We start from the raw sequence: 22068 nt of genomic DNA, 5'->3' as shown, positions 1-22068 counted from the left end.
GTCTTTTACATGACCATACCTCGAGCCTTTTGGAGATCTCGTGCGTAGTTTTGATCATAACAGCGTCGTACTTCATGCTTCAAACCAGATGCTGGGTAATCCATTATTTGTCGAAGAAAAACGACGTGTATTACACACTAATAAACACCTATCCGTCTCCATCGATCCGATCGCGTAGGCCGAAAACAACCCAAGACGCTTCATCGAAACATAATTTTTGAATAAATACCAGCCTATATACGCACGCATCCAGTCTATTGTGGAGATCGCGGCGGAGCACGTAGCCGTCTTGTTTTTTTTGGGGGGGGGGGGGGGGGGGGGTGAAGGGGGAGTATAATGGGAACCTCCGGTGACAGCAACGGTGGGTCCGTCTTAAAGGAGAGCGGTGCGATTCTGACACCGAGTCTACACTGGAAGCGAACGATAACGCCTCGCGACGCGTCGCGCCGCGCCGCAACGACTTGAGGCTGTCTACACTGAAGCTGCACGTCATCTTAGTACGTTCACTAACGCGGACCAATCATCTGTAAACGCGATGACTTCAGCAACACTTAATGGGTGAATCTCTTTATCTACAACTGTAAATGTATATACATAAGCTATATAGCTCATAAACAAAATTGCCATTTGAGAAGGTTTGTGGTTTTAATATTGTTACCGCTATTAAATTTTTTTTTTTACAATGTGAATGTCTCGGCATGATATTTCACTCTCTATTAGTTCAATAAATAGGCTATTATTAGAGTTTTTAAGTGTTAAAAAACATATGTAGGTATACACATTTCATCTAGACATGCAATAAAAAAGATTGTGATGATAATTGCACTCTGAATTTAAGGAAATTAAATATTCGGAGACTTAAATTGCACTTTAAAAGTCTGAATGTCATTACTTTAGATACAAAATGTCAAACCAAGTGGTAACTTGGAGCTTTTCTCAGAACTAACTTCACTTTTGCAATTACGTTTAACAAACTGGTCCCAAAGTCAATTAGTAGTGGATGTACACCTATTCGAGTATTTACATCGATATTTATTACATAGTCCGTGGTGGTCGTCCATGGGTTTCGCTCTGGTGTGTCATTTAAGGTAATCGAAGCGCTGTCCGTGGTGCTGAAGTGACTAATAATGACTAGTAGCTCTCAATCAGCGCGCTGTTGATCTGATAAAATCGCCCAGCCCGAGAAATAGCATTGAAAGAAAGCTCTCTAAAGTAACACGGTGATATGAGAGAGGTTCTGTATCGTAACAAATATCCATTGCAGTGCGCGTGCCTGAATCGATAGTTCTTTCATTTCCAGGCGATTAGCAGCACCAGTCAGTTTTGTGATGAATAGCGTCCTCTAGTGTTTAGTTATGATTATGCAATTAAGCAAAATTCCACCTATTTCTGTATTTGCTGATTGTGTACACACACTGTAGTGGCATAAAAACACATTACATAAACCATATTTAATGCATAGCAATCCTGTTAATATAAAGTGACCCAAAAAGTATCTGGACACTTAAGTCACACTTAGAAATCTATGAAAACATTCCATTTGACACAAAATATTAAACCAAGTGACAATTAACATAAAGACATCCCTTTAATGAGAATGAAAATATTTAGACACTTTCTGTGTTTAGACACTTCATACTGTAATTAATGTAAAAGTAAACAAAAGATACGTCCTGTGGTAATCAGAATTTTATGAAAAAATGGGGAAATAATCTTGGCTTCAAACAAAGCATAAATCCTGGCCTTGAAGTGTAAAAGCAAAATATAAAAAATAAAATAAATAATAATAATAATAATAAATCAACAGACAAAGGACAGATGACCAAGGAAAGATACCCACCCAAACAAACTGATTATATGATCAATACAGAAATGAGACTATTGTAAATACTGTATGCGGGCAGTTGAATGAGGGACCCTTATTCCTGACCAAAATGGTAAATGGAGTGACATAAATGTGAAAGGCCAAGTTTTTTCTTTGAATGAGTGGTCCTTCAACACTGGTTTGGACCCTTGCAATTCAACAGCTATCTCAAAAGAAGTTCTTAATAAACAGTGTTTTGTTCTGTGTTCTTATTTGAAACAGTTTAAAATCATTATAATCCTACTACTTATTTCACTTCTGTTTCAGTTTTTATAACCATTTCTTACTATGTGTAATTAAGTAAGCGGAAGTCGTGTAATTAAGTAGGGGAAGTCGTGACCTAATGGTTAGAGAGTATGACTCGTAATCCAAAGGTTGCGGGTTCGAGTCTCGGGCCGGCAGGAATTGTAGTTGGGGGGAGTGAATGTCCAGCGCTCTCTCCACCCTCAATACCACGACTGAGGTGCCCTTGAGCAAGGCACCGAACCCCCAACTGCTCCCCGGGCAGCCTCAGCATAAATGGCTGCCCACTGCGCCGGGTGTGTGTTCATGGTGTGTGTGTGTTCACTGCTGTGTGTGTGCACGTTGGATGGGTTAAATGCATTCCGAGTATGGGTCACCATACTTGGCTGTATGTCACTTCACTTAAGTTGTTGTTTTTAGCACATGTGTTTGGCAGTGTTATTTCTTAGGATTACTGATAAACTATACTGTCGTGATTTGTATTTGTTATCTATTTTAATTTTAGTTAAATAATGTCGGAATTTATTATGTCTGTATAGGTCTTTTATTAATTTTTAGTTTTATTTAATTTGAGTTTATTTAATACTTCAACAAACTAAATGGAAATGAAATTATATATATATATATATATATATATATATTGAATTTATAAATGTGTATATATATATATGTATGTATGTATGTGTGTGTGGTTGTACATATACATATATATACTGTTTTTTGTGTGTGTGTTTGGCTTAGTGTTGTGTTAGAATCACTATTATACTCTTATACCTTTTGTTCTTTAATATTTTGAATTGTTTTTAGCTTTATTTTTTATTTTATTTTTATTTTTTTCATTTAAATCTTAAGTTTAGACATTTTGTTGTATGCATTTGTCACTTTTATTTAATTTCTTTATTTTTAAAATGTGTATAGGCAGTATTTATAAAGTTTTAGCTTTTAGTTTTGGATCTGTTTTTAGTTGTTTTAATACTACAATTTATTGCTTCTGTTGTCCTCATTTGTAAGTCGCTTTGGATAAAAGCGTCTGCTAAATGACTAAATATTAATAATAATAATAATAATAAAGATTATGTAGATTATGTAGCACTACATTTAGCAGAACAAATCAAACAAACGGTTGGTGGTACCAGTCAGTAGAATGTTAATTATGAATTAAATGTGCAGTGCATTTTCATAGTCATGCATTCACTAAAATTCACCATTCTTTAAAAAAACAAACAAATAAATAAACTCTGTAGGGAGGTTAGATCTGAGAAAAACTTGTTTGCAGATGCCAGTTGGTGTAAATTTTCATCTAATGCAATACAATGAAATTCATTTAATAATTGTGGCTAAAGTGTGCTTTTAGGGCACTGTAATATTAGATATATAATGTGCCTGTTAATTGCAAATGTTGAATTAATTTATATTGCATAGCAATGATAACCTAATAACCTATGCTTTCTGATTCACATACAGCATGACTTGTATGTATGTATGTATTTATTTATTTTGCCTTGAAATAAAACTTTGTGATTTTGTGTTTAAGTTAGGTCAGATTAGTTCACAGTAGGCTCTTTGCATTAACACTTATATTTTGTTTGGGGTTTGAGAGACTCCAAGACCATTGCGATAGCTCCAAAACATACATAAGGTAATTCTCAGTTTATTCTTTATAACATTTCCTAGTCTTAATAAAACTGATTATTAAAAGATTTAACTTTATAAAATCACTAAAGTATTGTATATTATAAATGTTGCATAAAACATGAAAAAATGCTGAAAAGTTTTGAGATACAATAGTTTAAATACTATCTGCATATTTAAATTAGTTCAGAGCAACAATATAGATAGATAGATAGATAGATAGATAGATAGATAGATAGATAGATAGATAGATAGATAGATAGATAGATAGATAGATAGATAGATAGATAGATAGATAGATAGATAGATAGATAGATAGATAGATGACATTTGGCTCCACCTGGTGGTCAATGTCGGAAGGAACGTAACCACTATTTGGGGTAATCCACACAACTATCATAACAGTTACAGCAGTGTGACATGCTATATTTAATCACTCACTCACTCACTCAAATAAATACATAAATAAACAAACAAACAAACAAATAGGTAGATGACGGGCTACAGTATAACTACACACTTTCCCTTATATATGCATATATATTTTAACCTAAAATGTTGTTTGTTTCTGGTCTTCTCTTCAGTGTTACATGATAATTCTCATACTGAGGTAAGCTATTAAAGATCTACTCTTTTAAATGGCAAAATGATTATAAGTAATACTTTCCATTGGATTTTCATAGTATCTTAGGAGTATTGTTGGTTATATTTGTTGTTATATTTCATTGAACTTGCTTAGTATGCTAACAGGGATGCCCTTTTGTGCGCTGCATTATTATTAAGTATAAATAATAAAAAAGTCATCATATTTTTCAAAGGTCAGTAGTGAAAATATATGAAATTGTTCCACCTGTGTCATGACAGAATGAGATAAAAAGCTCTTTGTTTTTTATACAATAGGCAAATATCAGCTATTGTTCCTTTGTGTCTCAATTGCGATTTGAGCCACAGGGACAGATATCGCTTTCAAGCCAGCCTTAAGAAGAACAGAGTCGTCTCGTTTCATTTGCTTAATTACCTAATTAACACAACTCTAATTACTCCCTTTTTGAGCATGAGTGCGTATTGAGAAGATGTTACATAACGAATAGTAATCTTCAATTAATTTTTTTAGAGTGCCACTTTATCACAACAAGACCAAATCCATAGAGCATCAGTCGAGCAACATCTACGTGATGTCAACACAATCCAAATTTCCTTTTGAGAAACAAACTATATTGCACAAATGGCTCAGATTTTCCTGGAGACTTTATATTGTATTAAAGTTCTTCAGCCAATAACTGATGAGTTGAGTTTTTTTTATAACAGTGGTGACCTTTTGACCTCAAGGGGAATATTATATGATCTATTCATTATCATCTAATTTTAGAACAATGACTAAATTCACACAGACAATTTCTCTTTAAAACCTGACATTAAAATTGCATAGACAGATGATAAAAGTGTTATCTGTGTGTTATGGTATACTGTATAGTATCACCAGAAATAATGAATGTAAATTAATGACAGACTGTATTTATATACAGGTAATAATTTTTTATAAACAAAATACTGATGTATTTAACCAAATTGACCAAAATTGTTCGGATAAAAAATGTGTCATAGACACTTTGACCTCTTTTAAAATATGTATTATCTTAATAAGGTTTTTAATGTTGCTTTTATATATTTCAATAGAAGTCCATCACTTTCTTGAAAGTATTCTTGGTTAGTGGCAGTGGACACAAAGTAGAAAAATAAGTCAAAAATGGAGTATATCTCCATGAAGGGTGTGTTTTTGATTGATGTATCCGTCTCATGCCTGCAGGCGTGCAGTTTTTCTGGATAAGAATATAGGCCAGTGCCGCCCCTTGACATTAGATTTCATACTGTTAGCAATGTGTCCTGGGACAAAAGCATTGCAATGCCTCTCCTTGTGCAAATGTCAAAACTTGTTTTTTTTTTTTTTTCCTCTAGAAGATTTATAAGATTACCAAAAATGTTATTGCAACAATTAGTTTAATAAAAATATTCTAAAACATATCTGAGAAGGACTAGTGTGAATTAAGCCAGGGCACCTTAACTGCACATATGTGTACATTTTGTTATTTTTAAGTCTATGTTAACACATTTCTGTATTCTAGCTGGTATTTCAGGTGGTTGAAGTGTTTTATTTATTTATTAATTTATTGGTCTGGGTGCTAAGGAGACAATCACAGCACATTTTAGAATTAATACATAATTCACTGGATGATTTTTTTTTTTTACTACTTTTTTTTTTTTTACTTTTATACAAATATTTGATCATTATAATTATTTTTAGTTAATTAGCTTAAATCAACTATTATTACTTTCACTATAACTATTAATTTGTTTATCTTTAGCAACCATTTTTAGCAGACTTGTTTTTATGTATTGAATTTATTTCATGACAAAATAAAAAAAAAAATCAGCTCCACATGTCTGCAGGAGACACAATAGTCCAGAGGGTGGCGCTCTATTTCCGTGAAACACATCAACTTGGGCCTATTGAGATGCACCGTCTTTCACAATTACGTGAACTGTGTATTTCAGTCCTTGATCAAGGACAGCCAAACTGTCCCTTACTCCAAGATCTGAGATTAATGCTCACACAGTAACCATCTTATTGACCCGACCAATAATTATGCTCTCTTTTTCCTTTTCTTCTTATTATTTTGTTTAGTTTTAAAAACATAATCTAATTATGTATTTATATATATATATACACACACACACACACACACACACATATATTTATATATATATATATATATATATATATATAATATGTATATAAATAAATATATATATAATATATATATAAATATAAAAGTGACATGACATACTATACATATACATGTACAGTATATATATACAGTATATGTGGCTAGCTGATATTAAATACTTTTGGGAAGTTGGGTGTAACATGCTGTTTTAAACAGCATTTTGTTAAAATATTCTATAATTATTATGAATGCTGCTTTTATGACTTATTTTTTAACCGAGACATTTATCACATCAGTTCATTTAATGAGAAACAGCTCATTTAGATCTATCTATCTGTCTATCTATCCATGAGAAAAAAAATCTGTTAAATCACACACACACACACACTTCCCCTTAAACATTATACAAGATTTTACATGTAATGAAAAATCTTGATATTTACATGCATCAACTACCCTTATTTATTAGGCCAAAGGAAGTTAAGTGAATATGGTAATAGCCTACACTAGATTCAAGATTCAAGATTTTTATTTGTCACATACACAATTATACAGAGTATAACCACTATGATATTATGTGAATTTAGTTAAGCCTAAATCTGGTTATAACCACTGAGTGGTTACTGGACTTTCACTTTTTATGCTGATATTTCGACTACTATTAAAATTCCCACACTAACTGCACTTCCTTTTTTATGGGTTGTCCTTCTCCTGAACTTTCACCCCCACCTTATCTTGCTTCTTTGGACATTTTCTTGGGAAAAAAGAAATTCTGTACGTAGACTTACCAAACTAACTAGCAATGGAATGAGTCAAAATTACGTCGCCTGGCATAAAAAGAATCTCCTATCTCTAAGCTAACTTATGCATCTGTGACTTTTTAACACTTTTGTTTTGCAGCGCAAAGATCTGCGTGAATGTTGTTTACCCAGCAGGTGGATGTGACGTCACGGACGTAGAACACACAAAAATAACAACATCCAAATCCGCGATTCTCTCTCTTTTTTTGCGTGTGCAAGGCGCAATAAAGTGTAATATCATCCGAAGCAGCTCCGTGGAGAAAGGCGGCGTAAACCGGGCTCGAAACGGCGGCGTTGCTCCCAGTACAGTGTTTGCAGCTGAAGTTAGTACCGCTGGCGGAGTGATATATTTGTTGGTTATTTACAGTGCGTTTAATAGCACGCGCTCACGGTATACAAGGTCGCGTGAAGAGTTGAATTTGTTATCGCGCACAAATTTCCGTGTTTATCGCGTATCTGTCAAACCCCGGTAAGTTCATTCACTTCCAGCATTCTGCAACATTTTAGGGCACATGGACAGTTTGTCTTTGTTATCTAATTGTTGGCTTATAGTTTTTAACGGCGTAATAAGCAAATTAACAAACAGCATTATTGCTCGCGTGTCTAATAACTGCTGTCCGGGGGATGAATTCTATTTTCTTCATGTACTTTTCAGAAGTTAGCTGTTTGGCTAGCAAGTTGTTACGATGTTTTTGTTTGTGGAAACAACATTGTATCTCTAAATATGCGTAAAAACGATGTACTGAAATCTCTGTGCGTTCGTTATCGATAGCGTAAAAGTTTGCGAGCCGAGATTTCTTTCGGTGATACAGTGTTGTATAGGGGACTTTTCCCCACGTGTTCCCTAAACCACAAAAACAACAACTTCTACTGGTGCATCTGTTCGTTTGGAATTAAATATAACATTAATAACGCGTACGAAAACTGTTCAGAATATCGCAACAATTATTCCGTGCATTAAAAAAGTTCAGTGCAGTCTATCATCCGGTTGGGGTTATGGAGCTGAGAGAAGCTTTCAGAATTAAAGTGTTACTTCAGCAAAAGCAGGCTGTGTTTCAAAACCTAGTGAGCTGCCTAGCTAGACAGCATTTTTGAGCATCATATAGATATCGAACCTTCGAACGCGCCTGTCCATTCCATAAATGCTGTCATGTCTAAGGGTTTGAGAGACAGCCCAAGTGCAGTTCATGATTATGTTGTAACAAGTGTCAGTTAAATGCGCCTTAACCGCTTGTACTTTCGGAGTTTGAGATGCATAACAAGTGGATAAACACATTTACTAAAAATACAATAATAAAAGTCGAGCAAAAGTTAGCCTACTAAAATTGGAGGAAAGACGCTTTTAAACTGCATGCAGTCCTTGTGCACTTAATCAGAATAAAAGTAGCACTTTTCTTAATGTCAGTTGAACTTTTAAGAGTTTAGATTTATTTATAATTAACCTGAAGTACTCTTCACATAATAGGCTACTATGTTTGGTCCCACTATTGTTCATCTCTCTTTTTAAATGTATATAAATATTTTTTATGTTTTTATATTTGGTTGTTTTTAACATTTACCAAAAAAAGAGAAAAAAAAAGTCAGTTACAGTAGCCATAGATACATTTTTTTTTTTAAATGTTGTACTTCATATACTTCTCATATAAATTTGCATACACACACAAAATGGATCCATAGTTTTTTTTTTTTAGTTTTTTTTTTTTTTTTTGAAAATGGCAAGGTACAATAAATGTTGCTTTTTGCATTTGTGTGTGAATGTATACTATGGGTGTACATTATAAATTACTAATCATTAAATGTGATATTTATCATTATCATTTTTTTCTTATTGATTCACTTAAATGTAACTTTTAAACACTTTAAAATAGGAAGCAGCAGCAGCTTTAACACCCAGCGTTGGTACGGCTCAGTTCTTTGGATTAGTCATTGTCTGAGGGAAGGAGAAGACTTAAAAAAAACTACTTTTTTTTTGTAGGAGAAGTAAAGTAAACAGCCTCCAACAAGCGAACCTTGACAACCTAGATTAAGGAAAACACTGGAGATCAAACAGTGCTGCTGCTGGGCCGTTGTCATGAGCTGCCTGAGAGGGAGAGGCAAAGAGAAGGAGGGTGGGAGAGAGAGAAAGACACTGTTTGAACAGGCACTGGAGTTTGTGTGCTCACTTATGCAGAAATGGACCTCTGCAAATGCAGAATGACCCAGGATTAAAAGCACTGGCTGAACTTTTCTTTGCAACTCTTCGGCCTTGGTGCTCAGTGGCAGGAGAGCCTGGGTTATTATTTCTCATGTTACTTCACTACTGTGCTCACCAACTACCTGTTGTGAAAAATCAACCCTTGCATCTCAATTCTGTATTTTTTCATATAGAGTTTCCAAAAATAGATTTGTGCAAAATATTACTTCGTCAGGGTATTACAGGAAAAGCGTGCAAATTTTACATTCTAGAAGTGGTATTTTCAGATTTACTCGCAATCGTGCAAAAGCGCTTGATGACTCAGATGTGTGCGGTGGTTATGGCACAGAAAGGTTATTAACATGTTAATTCACTGAGGTAAAGTGCACTTAAATGAACTGTAATCTGAGAATTGTAGAGGTTATAGACAGCCTGCCGAATAATACATGAAGTTGTGATGTCTGGAACATAACGTGGGAGAGAGGTTGCTGCGTCCCGTGTCTTGCTGTGTGTTCAGGCAGCTGTTGTCCCTCTTTACCGAATGGCTTTCATGATGGGTTTCCTGGCTGGAAAGGCAGGCCACTGGCCAGATGCTGGATGGCTTAGGTTGAGGATGCAGCCAGCTTCTTGTTTCTATGGCAACACTGGACGCTGTCAGTGTGCAGCAGTACGTTGTTTATTATAGCTTGTTTGTCACACCAACCCAAGTACTCGATCATTTTGCGAACTTGAATGCAGTTGAAAATTATACAAGTTGACTGGAAGTTGTCACTTATTATTTTTTAAATATCTCTCACCCAGTTAATTTAAACAGAATGTTCTTTTTACTACGAATGTGTAGATGGATGTAAACTGAAATTAAATTGACAAAGAATGTGCCACTTTATAATTATTATTATATAATTATATAATTATATTATACAGTACAAGTCAAAAGTTTGGACACATCTATTTATAAATTATGCATTTATTTATTTATACACTACTAGTCAAAAGTTTAGAAACATGCATTTATGAATTATTTAATTAACTATAGTCAAAGGTTTGGGCACATGTTTATTAGTTATTTATTTATACACTTCCAGTCGCAAGTTTGGATTCATTCATTCACATTTTAGAATAAAAGTGAAATCTTCAAAACTATTAAAAACACTAATGGAAGTATTGGATTGTAATGTCCAAAAATGTTAATTTATATTCAAAGTTACCACCCTTTGTTTAGATTCCAATTAAGATGTTTTTTAAACAAAATAAAGGTTTTTCTTTTAATCCTGGAGATTTGACTGCTTCTTTTCCTCCACTGTCTGCTAATTTATTAAAAATGCATTTACTTTTATGTGTAACAATTTCTGTTTAGCTGCAAAACTAATTTCAGTCATTTAAGTGTGAGCCTTTAGATGAAGTATTGTTAAGATCATGATAAAAATTTTAATTAATTCAAGTGTGTTTGACTGGCAGTGTATGTCTATTCAAAACAGTGTACTAAAATTTACTGAAAAGAGACCGAAATGTTTTAGTGATCAAGGCTTTCTGTACAGTAAGAGCTCACTGCTTTGTTACCATTGAAATTGTTGATTTATAGCCAGTCATCCTGGATGTCATTTTTTTATTGGATTGTAAATCCAAATAGATTGGATTAGAGGCTGGATTAAATGTTGAAATGGTGTGATACTCACAAGTCCCTTTATGCCAGCTGTGAAGTTGACAGCTGAGCTGGGATCAGCTCGTTGGATCAGTTTCTCACTGATCTAGCCCCAAAGAACCGAAGAGCAGCAGCCAATGCCTGGATTCCTGAATTTTACAGCAAATCCTTAAGCAATAGGAGGCTGTACTTTCCAGGAATTCTAATCGCTGCATTTGTAGACCTATGTCATGCATAATCTGCAAACATTATTCCCAGCATTTTTTTTCTTTGTAAAAATTGGCATTGGTATTGGTAATTCAGTTCAAAAGAAACAGCCGGAAAAGCATGCAATAACTCCATACAGTAGTTTTCTTTTCTTGTGTGATTTCTCATGTACTGTAAAATGCAAGAGGCAGGGCTCAATAGCAACACTTATTTTCTGCTGGACCAGCTGACCCAGTAACTCAAATTCTGACCTCCAATCAATCAGTCAATTTATGTATTTATTCAAGAACTTATATAGCATTTATATCTGGAAATTGCAGCTTATATGACTTCATTAAATATCGATTCATAGTCTCACTTTTATGTTTGAAACATTTTGTACTATTTTAAGACTGTCAGTTTGAAAATGTTTATAAAATTACTTCAGCTAATGTAACATCACCTTAGCATTTAAATTACGAACTTGGCTGGCTATGGAGACCTTCACACCAGAGTCAGTTCAGAATTTAGTCATTGTAACCTCTTTGGTACTCAGAAATATTGTTGCTAAAAATTATATAGTGTTGCTAACTATATATGTTATATGTGTATATATATGTAATTATATATGTTATGTTTAATTAGTTATGTTACAAAATATACATTTAGATTTTTATGTGATTTTTATGTTTTATATATTCACATATATAAAGGTTTCTTGAGCAGCAAATCAGCATGCTAGAATGTTTCCTGAAACTATTGCTGCTGAAAATTCAGCCTTTCCATGAAAGGAATAAATTTTAAAATATCTTTAAATGGAAAAAAGTTATTTTAATTTCTAACATATTACTGTTCCTATAGTATATTTGACCAAATAAATGCAGCATTGGTGAGCATAAGAAACCTTTTTTCAAAAACATTAAAAAATATTAATTATTCCAAACTTTTGATTTCCAGACTAAATACAATGTTTTACTTATTATTATTTTATTTACTTATTCTTCAACACTTACCATCAGAGTAACAAGTTCTGAACACTGTGTTGAAAATATTCTTTAAGAAGCATTGTATATGGTGGAGAAACATGCATGAGAAAGGATAGAGTAGTTGCCAATATTGTTGACTGGTAATTAATGTGCATTTTGTCCCAGTCTTGGAGTCGTTTTGTCTCTGCTTACTTGTTTGTGAAAGGGACATCGTTTAAGTGCCCTCCAAGGGAATAGAGTTTTTCCTCCCTCTCAATAGCAGCATGCTCTCAATTAGAGTATGTTTAATCAGGAAACCAGCTCGAGTACTAATTACCTTATCATAGCATGCATGTTAATTAGTTTTGTGAGAAGGTTTCTTTTTTTCCAATTGAATGTTCAAATGAATTCAAAGGCGAAAAAACGATGGAACTTTTCTTTGATCTTCTGTTTACATCTGTATGTGTGTTTAACCAAAATGTGGCCTATTTGCTGGTTTGAACTTCGAAGCAATTCGGGTGGTCTTAATTGATGTGTTGTTGCTTGTTTATTTGATATATGTAAGGCCTTATCGGATGGATCATTATGAAAGCACGGTAATTATCTTAAACGCTGAACTCGGTAGCGAACCTGCCTCATTCACATGAAAGCTCACACGTACAGCCTTTTTTTGCTTGCTGCTTTGAGAAAGCAACTGAAAGTGAATCGGTTTGAGTCATTGTCACCTCACTTCAAGAAGCTGTTTAAAAGATGCTCCTCACAGCTCTTGGACGCAGCCCAGTCTGAGCTTGACACACTCTCAAGGCTGGAAAACGTCTTGAGTTTTGTACTTCTGGATATAACAGCGCGTCAGGAGTTGCCATACAGGTGGTTTTGCTCTTTGTGCACCAGTTTACCCAGGCAAACTGAAATGTTTACGGAAATACCATGACAACATTATTTTAGGTCCAGAAAGTTCCTGACAAAAATCCAAGCGCTGTCTTTACTCTTTAAACATACTTAGTCAAACAGGTGGTGATTATCCAAGTTCTAAAAAAAATACTATACTGTAACAATAAAGCACCATTTGTTGGTTCTTTGTTTTTCCTAGTGCATAGCAAAGCTTTGTGAGTGTTGAGAAAGAGGCCTGAGAAATGTACTTGGGGATTACTGGATATTTCTCTAAAAGCATTTTGATGTTATGAATGAGCATAATGGACGATCATCTGAGGCGTGGATTGATCAACTGGCCGTTGCCGAGTGAACTTCAAAGTTTGAAAATGAGAGAATCAATCTTTTGATTTAATATTATAGAGCGGCGAGATGGGAATTTTGAGTGTATTTCTGTGTACTTGATGTGCAATTGTTTACATTGATTGAATGGATCCTTTCAGGAGGGTTTATCGCTTGCAGTTTATTGGTATACATTTTTTTTCTATGATGTAGTCAGTGTAATGGTTACAGCAAATTAAACTTTGATTCATGAAAAATAGATGCATATTCAAAATAAAATGTCATGAAACTTCTTTCATGAAAGCTATTTCTTTGTTCCTTAAGTTATAGTAAAGTCACAAAAAATTCATATCCATAAGACCTGACACACTGACTGTTTCCATTTGCTTATTTGTGATTTCAGGCACTTCAACAAGACTAAAGGGATTTATGCGTACAGCCTACGATCACCTGTCATTTACCTCTTGATACAGTAAGGAACTTCATACCTTTTCCTTCTGCACTAGCTTTTTACATTTAAAGGGGTCCTATTATGCCCTTTTACAAAGTCTTGATTTTGTTTTGGGGGATGTACTAGAACATGTTCTCATGCTTGGTGGTTCGAAAATCGCATTATTTTTCACATAATTTACGTTATTACAATACCTTTCTCCCCAGCCTGGCACAAACGGCTCGATTAGTTCCGGGTTTGATGAGCCCGCCTTCCAAAAAACTAAATGTGTTGTGATTGGTTAGCTGTCCTAGTGCGTTGTGATTTGGCGAACAGCTTAGACGGCGTTTCAGTACTGCCCCGCCCCTTGCCAAAGCAGCAAGTTCTCAATATTGCTATATCATTTGACCTTCAGAATATTGAACAAGAGGATTGCCCAGAACCTTTGCATGCACGGATATTGCAAGACATATTAAAGTAGTAACGTTATTGTTTATTTGTTTTTTTGGCTAAATCGCATTTTAGATAGGATGTCAACAACAGCTCCCCACCTGCCAAACATTAGAATTTCCGTAGGCGGGATTTATTTTTGTGATATCACAAATACAGGAAAAAACTTTGTAGTCCAAATGAGCTTGGTATTTTTTTTGGTAGCCAATGAAATATCAGCCCATACTTGTATATATTTTGAACTCATCAGCATTGGACGATAATCTTTGATAATTCTCTATAACATGAAAGGCCTGTATTGTTATTATATGGGCAGTCGGTCATATCAGCTATTAAAAACCCATGTTGGTTTAGTCACCACAGTTTTGCATTAAAAACACTCAAAACAATCAACATAACTTTTAAAAGTTAAATGTGGAGGAAGCAGCAAAAATGGAGTAGAATTTCAACATTCAAATCCAAATGCAACCAAGTGAATTGAAGCATCTAAAGAGACAAGATCTAAGTTATAAAGCTTAAGAATTACTGTTCCATTCTGTTCATTGTTTATTCTGCGTCTCCTATCATTTGCATCCTTAAGTTTGGCATTCCAGTCCGTGTTGTTTTCTACAATCCCAATCTTGTGTACTTTTCAATTTCTGAACCGCTTGCTTGGATAAAAATGAGTTAGTTGTCATAATTGTAACATAGGACCATTCTGGAAGGAGTCTTTAGTTAAAATAGATTGCCGGTTGTAAATATGCTTACAGAGATGCGTTTTCTCATGGTTAAACATCACAGGCTTGTCCTTTATCAGTGTGTTTGACAGTCTTGCCGTGTGTTGCGTGCACTGCACAATTTGGATGACAGTGGTAACTGGCAGTCAAATAACCAAATTATTTAGTCATGGGTTTTAAACGGGCACGACGGCAAATGGATGTCAAGTAAATGATGCAATTTATTCCCCCTTTCCTCCTCCTCGCCAGGCGGGCTGCCACGGGACTTCTGCCAGCCTTAAATAAGTGTTACCCAGATGGCACTCGCATGACGCCCACTTGGTTACAGAATTGTTCCGCGGGAATAACTCGGCTTGCCACAACAAGCAATAGGTCAATTGAGCAGCGAGTGCCTGTTGCTTGACCCGTTTTGCATATGCAAATCTGCTAATGTTGTGTCGTTTCGGTAAATTCCAGGGGAAGGCAGGCTCTCGGGGCTTCCTAAATGAATTGGAAAGGAGCCCAGTTAATGAGGGCGGAGGGGAGAGAGGTAAAAAGAGGAGATGCTCGCTTCCTCCGCTCACTTCCTTTTGCGAGTACATCACTTCCAAGTGCCTCTGCATGCTTCGTGGTAAAGGGAAATGTCTGTAGTTGGGCTCTCGTGGTAATGGGATAGTCCAGCGGGTACTAGGATAAGTGGTTTTTCACCCCTCTCTCTCGCTTTATGGTCTTTTTGAACACCATTCTATTTTTAGGAGGTGTGGAAGACAGGTGTGGTGTTTTCTATCTCTTTTCACTCCCTCAAGCTCTCTGCATCCCCTTTTGATACTATTTATTTCTTTTTTTTTCTTTTGCTCTCTTTTTGCTTTGTCCATCCTTTTCTCACTTTCACCTTTCAACCCAACCTCTTTTATTATCTGCCACACGTCATGGCATGTAGGTGGGCCACACTGTGGCTGTGCAGCTTGTGAGATGAAACAAAATGAATTGAGTGAAACTTTCGTAATGGCCATGGCTTTTCAATATACGTCTTTGCAGACTTTGGTCACCGTTGACAGTTTTGACTGGCCATTCTACATAACGTTTTGACATTCTTATTGACAACATTGAAACAGTACAGCAATATTATTGGCAATGTCAAAAAATTGTTAGTGTCAGAAATTTTGCTCTATGACTTCATAAGCAATCTCTTATGATTCTTGAAATTTGTTTCAACAGCAAAATTGTGGCAAAACTTACAAGCGTGCGCCCTGGCTTAAGTGAACTGTGTCCTCTGCATCTCCGTAACGTGCTACAGCTGCAATCGATGCTGCCCAGGGCCGACAGCAGGAGCAGGATAATGTGGAGATGATTTTCTGCTGCCAAGACTTAAGTAAACAATCCATAGCCCCGAAACCTTCACAATTCAAGCTCAGCTTACAACAAACCAAATACCTTGTTTTCATTTTGCATGCTTTTTATTAAACATATGCTCACCCCATAAGAAGCTGCAAGCTACAGTTTTTTTTTTTTTTTTTTTTGGCAATCTGTTATTTTGTAATATTATAGTGTAACAAACAGAACGTTTTGGTTGCTTTTAGATCCCATAGATGCCAATATTATGTACAGTTCAGAATTGAATTGAGAATGCGTTTCTGATTTTAAGGATTCTTAATTTTAAACTAATTTGAACTGCAAACAATGCAGAATTGCAATTTAAATTTTCAGATAGATTGATAGATTGATTTGTATTTATATATTTCAACATTTAAATAGGGTTAGGAATGCTCCATTTTGTGGAATGCATTTTAGGGCTGTCGCGATTCGTAGATTTTTAGTCGACTATTCAATTTTTTTTAATCGTCGACTTCATTTTGCTACCGGAAGTACTGGAATACCAGACGTAGCGCATTTCACGGACAAGAATCCACATTATTAGACTGTTTTCCAAGGCTGCATGATATATTAAACCCATTTAAAAATCATAATTAATCATAATTGTGAATTCACAAACGTTATGAATTAAATAATTACATGCGATGCAGTTCTAATACAGTATATGCACTTTAATTATTTACATGCGCGGAGGTTACGTATGTGCGTCACACAGCAGCTCCGTTCACGGTAGTTCCACAGAAACTGTTATCATTTACATGTGTGGAGCATCTCAAACTCCATCTCTGCATGTTGTGAGTTTGGGTTTATTATAACGTTCATCTGGGAACGCAACGTGCGCCATGTCATCAGATTTGCAAGGTAAATCATTTATAAACTTACGCAAACACAGGAGAATACATTGCGGTTTCAAAATAAAAGCTCAAACCCTTACTCTGAGTTTACACGTTTTGATGTCCACATATTCATTTAATTACAGTGGCTATAGCGATTCTGTCCTAAAGAAATGGTCAAATATTAAAGGTTAAGTGGATATTTGAATGAAATGGTGCTTGGTCAATATTAATCAAGTATTAGATCGCGCAGTAATGTGTAAAAACAATCGTCAGGCCGTTGGCGCCCCTGCAGGCCTTTGTTGTTATGCGTAATGTACATTAGCTCTATTGTTTATAATACATTATGTATTTTAACAGTTTTGTTCAATAAAACCATATGATTTCTTGCTTTTGATACTTTATTTGAACTAATTATTTCCTCATTGCTATTTTATATGTATTTTAAGTAATTTTAAAGGCTATTGTTCACTTACATCTATTTTTCTTACCACAAAAAAAATAATAATTATAATTATAAGGCCCTATGAAATCAGTTTTATTTCCAAATTCAGTTTTTTTCATTTTTCTATACTCTGTTTTAATGGTTAAATTAAATGATATTAATCAAAAAGCCTGTCTAATTAATTTGAGTTTTACAGTTTTATCTTTACCAAATTCTGTTTTCCATTACTTTCTGGATTCCATTTTAATGGTATAATATATTTTTTTATATATTTTCAGATATACTGCACATTTAAATTTTTCTCAAATAAATTCTGGTAAATAATATTCCTGGTAAATACTACTTTAAAAAGTGTTTTTTGATTGTAATTTTATTAGTAGTAGACTATAACACGTGGATATGTTGTCATTCTCACACTATAATACTGAACTTTGATTTCAGTGATTTGGACTATGAGATGGACACTTGCTTCTTGCACTCTGTTGCACTTTACTTTTGCTTTAAAAAAAGGATTTCATAGACATTTGGATTTCATTTGGTTTAATAAAATGTAGTTTAATAAAATATTTAATATAAATAGCAAAATTGTAGATTTTTTTATTATTGGAAATTAATCGTTTAGATTAATCGATAAATTAGCCGATAGATTAATCGAAATAAAAAGTCATTAGTGGCAGCCCTAAATGCATTGCATAAGTTGATTTTCTTTCAATTGTAATTAAGTAAATTCCTTTTCCGTTTGAAACGGTTTCATTTCATTCAAATTCCAACTCATGAAGTGAAAGAGAGACAACTTTTCAATTCTTAATTTTATATCTTGTTTTTAATACTTTATCAAAAGTGTGTTTTCTCAAAAGAAAGAGCGCATGTGGGTGGAGATATTTTTGTTGGTTAAGATGCTTTCTAGTCATTGGTGTTATATTAAAAATCGATTAGAAAAAGAGAAATGGTAGAATAATAATAATTCTGACTCTGAATTTGCCTAGAAAGGGGTCCAGTTTGGGAAGACGTGACTTTTCTAAGCGTATGTGTGAAGTGAGGTAAAAGTCGAGGGAGGTTTGAATCTGTCTGTCGCTCCTGTACTGGAAGATGTCAGTGTGTAAAAGTCAAGCCAGATATGTTTTTTTTGGTTGTTTTTTTAATAGGCAGTAAAAATGATTGTTTAGCACCTTACAAATAACCGTAATAATTGGATGTGCTTATAACCTCAATCATCAAAATGTAAATGCTGCGGATTCTCCTTTGGAATTTAATTATTTCGCAGCTTGTAATCGACTATAAACCCAAACAAAACAATCAAAATACATATTAACAGGCTCAGCGTGATAAGGAAACAATCTTCTAAACTGAGATAAACCATCTCACGGATTCCTCCAGCAACCCCCTCACCTTGTATTTGCTCTTGTGTGATCTCTTTGAAAGCATCAAAAGACGCAAGCGCTCTCTAATGTTTCTCTTCGTCGTGCCCAGAGAATAACCCCTTGATCACATTGCCGACATTCTTTTTTAAAAGCGCGAAGAAAGATGAATTTGGGCCATAAAGGCACGTATCACAAGGGCTTTTTATCATAAATGGTCCTTAGAATTGTTATCTATAGGGATGGCGCATTCCCAGCACTGTCGTGTTCAATCAAGTGTCCACTTAGCAGCGGCCAGGAGTAATTGTCCCCAAGTGGGCCACACACTGACCTGTTAATGTCTGTGTTGACCCTGTAACCTTGTCAGCACGTCTAAGAGAAGAGCTCTAAATCATCCCGATCTCCTCCGGCTCTTCCCGTGCTGCCGGGTCAAAAGGGAGACCGCCGCAGGCAGACCACTCCCTTAATTGTCCTGTCTTGGGTAGGTCATTGTCTTGAGGATGAGGTCCAGCTTCAGGATTCACACTTCTTTATCGCTGCACAATCATGGTGGTGGTAAATTAGTTCAATGCTGTGGAGTACAATAGCAGCTGAAACGCATACAAACAGCACAGTAAAAACTTTATAATAATAGGCAAGCAGAGCAATAAAACACAGTATAAAGAGTATGTACTGTGACCAGAAGACTTATAATTTCATTTTTAGTGTGACTGGCACTTGTTTGTGCAAAACTTGCTGTGACATTGCTAGGTTTTGTGGTTGGATGCAAGAGCATTGCTGTGTGGTTGCTAAGGTGTGGCTAATGTTTACGCACTGATATTTAATATTTAAGGGTTAGGGGTTTTGAAAAACCACCGGCACCACTAATAAACATTCTTCTGTGGTTCTTTCATGAGGTTATTATGTCTTTTTATCACAAAATATTGTTCACAGTATAGGGCCAGACTCCAGTGGCTTGAAAAGGTGAGGAGATTGTCTTCTCTCTCTCTCTCTCTCTCTCTCTCTCTCTCTCTATATATATATATATATATATATATATATATATATATATATATATATATATATATATATATATATATATATATATATATATATATATATATATATATATATATATATATATATATATATATATATATATGTGTGTGTGTATGTATGTATGTGCATTATCTGAGTATAAAAATCATAGTTCATACCGTTCATACCGTTATTTTGAGATTATATTTTAGATTATATTTTAGATTATTATTAGATTTAAAATGTTTACAATCAAGTTACGCTAACTCACCTGAAAAACGTGACAAAAGAAGTATGTATGAATTTGCAGTACTCACAAAAGAGTAGGCTCATCAACCTAGGATGACTTACTGCTTCTGGTGAAATTCGGAAGTGTGCATACAATAGACACTTTACTCTCCCATGAGACCACGGGAGAGGATGCAATTGACGCTGGTAGGTCTTTCTAAGTGAGTCTTTGAGTTTATTCAAATGATTCATTAAATCATTCAAGCAATTAATTCAGAAATGCTGATGTATTCAGGAATCGAACACAACCACTGTGTGTTTGCTCAGAGATGCACAAAATTACTTTGATGTGGCTTTATTTGGAACTTATTCGTTGGCAGAACAGAAGTAACAGGGCAGGCAGTAATGTACTTAAAATGTAAGTCACTAAGTATTCTTTTTTTTGTTTTATTGCACTGTTGTGTAAAAGCAATATCACATGCGCAATCATGCTGAGAGTCAGAACATCGCATATCAGATGGCGTTCTAAAAAAATAATTCCTCTTTTGCTGGTTTATGCAGAGATATGCAGAGGAATAAGCAATTTTTTGGTTCATTTCCTAGAAGTTTAGAGTTTCTGTGACTGTTGATTCCTAATTAGCCTAGCATAGCAACGGCGTCAACCAATTGTATGAGTTTGGGTTGGGGCTATTTGTTTGACTGACCAATGGCAGCCGAGGAGGATTGTTTTGAAAGATCTATGTGAAAACAATCATTTATTTGGTATGTTGCTGAATGATTTGAATTAGATTGGAGAAGTTTGTTTTGTAATAGTGTCGTGTGAAATATTAGGTTGCAGGTTTAAATTGCCTGACTTTTTTTATTTCATTTTAGATTAGGTGTTTCATTGTGATGGATAGGTAGACAACATCTTTGATATAAAGCAGAAACAATACCATGAGTGTAGTGCGTTTTTATCACATAGTGTAATTTTTTTTCACTAGTTTTTTCATGGTTCTGGGAAACTTGACGCACAAATAAGTGGCGATTATCAAACTAATCTAAAGTGGTTGGTAACTGGTTTCTGTCTGAGACTGACAGGGATGGCAATTTGTGTGAAATGTGTGGATTAAAACCACATGTTGGAGATGCCGAGGGGTGTTGTAGACTAGAAGTCTCCTAATGCCGAGTTCACACTACAAGATTTTAGCCCCGATTTTAACTCACTGACAGGTTTTGCAAAATCGCCAACAAATGCCTGAAATTGGAGGCAAACTGGTGCTCGTGAGTGACTATCACGCAGTGTTAATTATTAAAGATGCGATCTGAGAGAATCGCCAATGCATTGCCGATGCCCGCTAAATATCTGGACTGATTCAAAACCCTGCTGTGTGAAATGAGTTCTGAATGAAAAATACATTGTCGATGACCTGCAGCCAATGAGAGAGCAAGATACAAGGCAGTGGGAAGTTCGAGGAGTTATAGACCACAATATCAGCGTGATTTTGCGTTATTACCTTATCACTTCTCATTTGCGTTTGGTTGTGAAACGTAGTTTGCGGACCAGACAAAGTTGTCAGTGACTCTATTGTAAAGTCATGCAGTGTGTAACCTCTTGTCGCCGATCCATTGTGCGACGTGAACACAGCAACAGCTGAAATGTACCCCAGATAGTCGTGCAGTGTGATCACAACGATGAAACAACTTTGAACTCGGCATAAGATGAAAGAAACAGCTGAGACAAACTGGATACTAGCTTGAAATGTATCTATTAAGTGTCATAGTTATCTCAGTTGTTTCTAGGAAGTAAAAAATA

The 22068-nt window shown here is 35.1% G+C and overlaps 1 protein-coding gene across 4 annotated transcripts in view; it reads left to right on the top strand.

Annotated features, from left to right (window-relative positions):
* Window positions 1–7603: 7603 nt before the first annotated feature.
* The window catches only part of LOC306879626 (forkhead box protein P1-B-like), a 198780-nt gene continuing 184315 nt past the window's right edge, over window positions 7604–22068 (top strand). For 3 of the 4 annotated variants that reach the window (XM_079432723.1, XM_079432727.1, XM_079432726.1), the window contains exons 1-2: window positions 7611–7734; window positions 13847–13915. The gene's annotated coding sequence lies outside the window, so the exon portion shown is untranslated. Of the gene's footprint in view, window positions 7735–13846; window positions 13916–22068 lie in introns of all 4 variants that reach the window. The other variant, XM_079432724.1, reaches the window with a different exon arrangement.

The sequence above is a fragment of the Barbus barbus genome (assembly GCF_936440315.1).
Source record: "Barbus barbus genome assembly, chromosome: 13".
NCBI classification, from domain to species: domain Eukaryota; kingdom Metazoa; phylum Chordata; class Actinopteri; order Cypriniformes; family Cyprinidae; genus Barbus; species Barbus barbus.
This window is presented reverse-complemented; position numbering and strand designations above follow the sequence as displayed.